Source organism: Octopus bimaculoides, chromosome 1 (genome assembly GCF_001194135.2).
Source record: "Octopus bimaculoides isolate UCB-OBI-ISO-001 chromosome 1, ASM119413v2, whole genome shotgun sequence".
NCBI classification, from domain to species: Eukaryota; Metazoa; Mollusca; class Cephalopoda; order Octopoda; family Octopodidae; genus Octopus; species Octopus bimaculoides.
In genome coordinates this window covers 181,432,022-181,438,671 of record NC_068981.1, presented here as the reverse complement: position 1 = coordinate 181,438,671, position 6,650 = coordinate 181,432,022, and positions in this window count along the sequence as shown.

The window sequence follows — 6,650 nt, the reverse complement described above, 5'->3', positions numbered from 1 at the left end:
AACCCTCGTCGTCGCAACTGACGGAGTGCCACGATATATACATACATACATTCATATACAGATATATATATATATATATATATATATATATATATATACACACACATACACACGCACACACACAAGACCACTTCTTAAACTCATTTCACTCTAACAAGCATCTCAAGTTTGGTCTTCTCAACACTGACTCCTACACTGACTCGCATATGACTCCTAAGGTTTGCAAGGGCCTTGAAGTCATTCTAAAGTGACCACAAGTCGGCCTTTCAGCAACAGCCCGACCATCTGGATGGTCATTGGGACTTACAATGCACAAGCTGGATGCCTCCGTGACCATGCTTGTGGTTGAGTATGCCTACTTTTGAAAAGCAATACGACCACACAGATCACACGACAGAAACTGTTCCATACCCTTCTCAGGAAAAGGGCTCCTCCTGCATGTTTCAACTCAGTATACGCAACCCGGTTGTTCTCTGATTCTTAAACACCAGATTCACACACACACATACATACTACCTTCCCCTGAGGTATGATACAGTTGCAAAGATTATTTAACAATGCTATCCGCAGAAGCTCTACCTTGACGTATGCACCAAAGGCATGTTAGAACTAACTGGTATCCACACCTTTAAAAACATGGAATACTGGTGGAACATCCCAATAAAAACGTCTATTCGGTGCAAACATAACAGACCTGATATTGTTCTGTGAGGGACAGGGAACAAAGTTATGCATTGTTGTAGAGGTCAGCTGCCCGTTGGATCTAAATGTGCAATCAAAAGTCCAGGAGAAAGAGAACATTTATGACAGATTAATGCGGCGTTTACAGCTCTTGTACCCTAGCTATGAATTCTCATTTGTACCTGTCATTACGGGTGCATTAGTTTATGTACCAACAAATTTGCATAAAACTTTGAAATACTCGGTTTCACGGGGGGGTGGGGGAAAAGCAAAAGAAACTAACGCGGATTCTCCAAATCCAATCTATTAGAGGCAGGGTGAAGATTTGTAAGACTTCCCCAAAATTTTCCATATGAGATTCTTATGTGAATAGATGCACACACTTGGGTGTATGCATTGACAGTTTAACCAACATACCAACTCAACCACATATTTACAAACATCGGGAACTCTCTTAAATCAAAAAATGTTGTTGCTTTGTTAGCGACCAACTTGAACTTTCTCAAGAACTTGAATTAAGCTCAAAGAAAAATCATACATACATACATACAAAGTATGGCTAAACTTGGGATCCAGAGAAGAGAACGCAAATCCTTAATCCATACACTACAAATGATCACGTTATCTGTGACTATATAAATCTGCAAAACCTACTTAAGGTTTAAAGGATGATGAAAAAAACAAGATGCTTCCTTCGCAACCTTGCAACCAAGTAGGTGGCCGGTAAAAATTTACTCTAAATTAAAAAGAGAAGTACATACATACATGCGAGCACACACGCACACACTCACACGTAAGTACGTATGTGCCCACGTACATAAATACAGAAGTACACAGCTAATTTGGAAATTAGAGATACAAGCCATCAAAGGCGCTGTGAAAATATGCAAAACATTCTAACGATTGGGCGTAATAAAGCAAATATACACGTATAGATGTACAAACATATGTAAGTATTAGACACACAAACGTATGTATACGTACACATCCATGCACAAGTCAAAATATACAGATCTACTCATATAAACACATATAATAATAACATCCATGCATACACATCCGGAAAGGTATCCACACGCTTACGTATATGCCTACACGTTTATACGCATATATTCTTACTCATATACACTTGTACATACAGTCAACAACATCCAGTGATACACGAAGTGTTACCAAAAAAATCCCTTGAACTTCTATTGGCCTGTAATTATTGAATTTATTTATAGATTGCTTTAAGTGAATTCCCAGATATTAACTTGATTTGAGAAAGGCATTATCTGCCATCTGTCTTCGTTACTCCATCTTTATCTTTTCTCTGTATAGTATATGCTAGAATGTACAAATTGATGTACTACTGCTGCTGTTGAGTTTAAAACTCCAAGTAGATTACCATCATCCAGTTTCTTGCCAACAAACCTGAGACACTCTACAATCATTCCTCTCTCACCCTCTCGTCATCCAAGTTGTGTGCTCCTCCCCAAGGCATTACACTATCCACTATTTGCAATCCTTCCTCCTCGTAAAGATGGTTTTCTAGGCATCTGCAGTCACCACCTCGCAATTATTCAATTATTAACCGCTTTGACCTCATCGGTCTACAAAGGCTATGGACACATCACTTTTCTCACATCAGCCCAATGAAATAAAGGTCAGGTGGTGGTGTTAAATCGAGCGACCGATGAAGTCCAGCATTCAAGAACATATGCAGCCGATCCAATGGGCTCCGTTCACCCAATTTTATCCCAAACCTTAAGATGCTCTGAGACTAAGATACTAAAAAAAACCCACTTAACTAACTTAACTAAGGTACCACGCGTTGGTATGGAACCGTAAAACCACATAATTGCAATGTAAACGTATCTTAAGAACTTGGCAATAGTGAGAAAAAATGCTCTTGCAAGTTATTTTTACTACTGCTTCAGTGTTTTTAATGCCTGTATATAGACTGCAGTATACAGGAGCTAGTCCGAGCTTTCATAGACTTAACTCTATGAAAGCTAGGACTAACTTCTGAATAGGAAAACCGATACATCGCAACTTCTTTTCACTTGAAGATATTATATCGGCCGCTAACTACGCTTGTTAATTAAACACTATCGACATTACTTGCAGTAATGAACTACACATCATGTGGTGTATATTCTATAGCTACGTGGATTGAATCGCTGAGATTAGTGACATAGCACAATGCATTACAAGATAAGTAACCATTAGGAAAGTACCGTATCAACCTTGATAGGTACAACCAGCTTGAGCTGTTTTATATTCTGTAATGTAATCACCATTTTCGTTTCAATACCAAAATGTAATGGGTACAAAGGAAACTAAAACAACGGAGATAAAACAAGATAATGGGTAAATGAATAACAAGTCGGTGTAACAACGAAATCCTGTTTATGTTTTTCTTCATATTTATTCCACCCTTGTATGAGACAGATTTTGAAACTGTTTTGTGTAAATGAATAACAGTATTGAAATCAACACCGAGTTGGAAACCTCTTTGAGGAATCATTAAACGTAAGCAGCCTTACGCTGGCAGGAAAGGAACAGCTTGTAAACATTCTAAAAGAGTTTACCTTAAAAACACAATTCCAACAAATGGATCCGGCAAAGCTTTGAATTGCTTTAAGGCAGCGAGCTGATAAATTTATTCGAGCGTCGGTGGTGGGGGAGTGCTTTACAGTTTTTGTTCCGGCTCCATAAGTTCTGAGTTCAAATCTTGGGGGTCAACTTTTCATCCCTCTGGGGTCGATAAAATAAAGTATCAACCAAGTACTGGAGTCGATGTAATGAACTTGCTCCCTCTTCTCAAAATTACTGGTTTTGTGCTAAAATTAAAAGGAATTATCTTGGATTACATTATTGCGAAGAGCAAGGGCACCGAACTAGCAAAATCATTAGAGCATCTGAAAAAGTGCTTTGCAGTAGTTATTTCGGCTCTGTGTTCCAATCCTGTAGGGATCGACTTACCTTTCGTTCCTTCGGTGTTGATGAAATATAGTGCCAATCAAGTACTGGAGCCGATTATATCGATCAATCCTCCACCTTTCAAAATTGCTTGCCTTGTTCCTAAATTAGAAACAATTATTGCAAAAAAGCATAAAAACATTAAAAGTTATAACAAGATTTCTAACTACATATTTATGTGCAAAAACTTTTTCATTGCATTTGTAACTGTTGATATTTGTAAATGGTTGAGATTCTTCATTATGCAAAAATGAAAGATGAACAATGCATGAAGTTTTAAGGAAATATTTATTTTTACCCGTTACATCGAATATACCTTGCCTCGACGGGCAGGTGATGAAATCGTAAAGCATGCGAAGTAAAGATAGATATAGATTTTCCTTGCATAAAAACTTTGATTTAGAGACTGTAATTAAAATCTACAAAAAGCGTTCCTTCACGAAACAGCGGGAAAAGATGTCTTCCTCAACGCATAAGGCCACAAATTTATTTGCGGATGAGGGGAAAAGATTTGATTATAGTTACGCTTTTCTCAAGAAATATTAACATAAATAAAGGAAAATATTTTAACCAGGAAGCTAAATGGGTCTCCATACTCGGCTCACTGGGAGAATTACCTATTACGATAGCTAGCAGAACTAAAATAGCAATTTCTTTATCTAACTCAAAGGCATTGCTTTTATATGTCACTACATTTCAGGTAATGCTGATATATTCCAACAAATCAGAAGCGAATCTCGGTAAATCACACAGAAAAAGATAAATAAAGCCAAAATGTAATTTGCTGTAGCTTTTGCTTAATTAAGCAACGTAATCAGTGATATATCTTAACAAGTGATTAGCCCTATCAACTTCCGGGGAGTGGAAAAGAGAACTGTGAAAAATCGTTTTTTCCTAAGTGCATGAGAGAAATGAAATTGGAACCTAAACTAGACCTAACGATGGTTTCTCTATCTTTGCATGGTGTTTGCCATATGTTTTAAAGAAACATGAAATTTGAAATACAGTGCATATATAAATATATCGTAAGCTTCGAGTTATTAGATAAGCACTGAATAAAATGGACATCGAAATAAAACTTGGAGATGGGTTAATCCCAGATCCTTGCAGAGCAAAAGTAAAACGTATTTTCAAATACCGATTTAATTCATTCTTAATTTGCTTTAATGTGTCTGTCGTATTAATATTGTAGCTAACTTATTGAGAAGCTTACAGAAAAGTTTTAAAATCACTTTTAATATTTAACTAATGTAAGGCAGCAAGCTGGCAGAGTGGTTAGCATGCCGGTAGAATGATTGTCAACATTTCGTCCGTCTTTATGTTCTGAGTTCAAATTCCAATGAGGTCGACTCTACCTTTCATCCTTTCAAGGTCGATAAAATAGGTACCAGTTGAGCTCTGAGGTCGATGTAATTGACTTACTCTCTTCCCGAAATGACTGGTATCGTACCGAAATTTGAAGCCAATATAATAACTTACATTATGGCGGCGAGCTGGTAGGATCATTAGCACGCCGGACAAAATGCTTCGCAGCATTTCTTTCGGTTTTACGTCCAGAGTTCAAATTCCGCCGAAGTCGACTTTGTCTTTCATCCCTTTCGGGATCGATAAAATAAGCACAAGTAAATTATTGAGGTTGGTATAGTCGACTATCCCACTACCCCAAAATTTCAGACTCTGTGCCTATATTGATTTCAAATATTGGCACAAGGCCAGTAATTTCATGAGAGGGGTTAAGTCGATTACATCGACCTCTCTGCTCAACTGATACTTATTTTATCAACCCCGAAAGAATGACAGGCAAAGTTGACCTCGGCGTAATTTGAACTCAGAATGTGAAGACAAACGAAATGCTGCTAAGCATTCCGCCCGGCGTGCTAACGATTCCGCCAGCTCGCCAGCCTTAGAGCTTTGTGCCTACATTAGAAAGCAACATATAATTAATGTTCAACGCTACAGACAAGTCATTGACCTTCACTGCTGTACATTTAACACTACTACTTTTGCTAGTCCACGTCTTTATTAGAAATAATGAAAGTATTTACTGAAAACATTTATTGAAAATATTTGTATTCATGCAGTTACTGACTAATGGTATGCACGATAATGCTATGTATAACACAAGAAAAGAAGAATTTCTGTGTAAAAACGTTAGTGTGGCTACCTTGCGGGTAATGATTACGTGTTTAAGAAGCTCGCTTTGCAACCATGTGGTTTCGGGTTCAGTTCGACAGCACGGCACCTTGTGCAAGTATCTTCTACAATAGCCCCGGGCCAACAAATGCCTTGCGAATAAATTTCTTGGACGGAAACTGTGAGGAAGCCCATCGTATATATGTGTGTGTGCGTGCGTGCGTGTTGGGGGGGGGGGGTTATCCCCATTACCACTTGACAACCGTTGTTGTTTGTTAACGTTCCCGTAACTTAACAGTTCGACAAAAGAAACCAAAAGAACAAGTACCTGGCTTAAAAGTAAGTACTGGGGATCGATTTGTTCGACTACACCCTTCAAGGTGGTGCTCCGGCATGACCACAGTATAATGAATAAAACAAGTCGAAAATAAAAGGCAAGGGTGTTCGGGATCTACCATAGACTTAAAGTTTACCTGGGTTGTTGCATTCCACGAAAACTCCGGATGCAATTGAGCAGTTTAGTACCAAGATCTGTAGCGACCTCTGACGGAGCCGTTAGGGCAAAGTAAAACAAGGTACTTTCGGTTTGAGACACAGCGCACCACCATGGACAGGTACTGAACCCGCGATTTTATTGTCATGAACTAGGCGTTCCTAACCGCTATACAATGCACCTTTTGTTTACTACAACATTCATGAATGGATATTCAAATCATCGGATTGTTTCCTAAATAACTTCTCGGAGGTTCTTAGAGTCTCTCTATCTTTATCTCTATCTCTCTCTCTCTCCTTTTCTCTCTCCCTCTTTCTTTGTCCCTATCTCTTCATCTCTCTCTCTCTCTCTCTCTCTCTCTCTCTCTCTCTCTCTC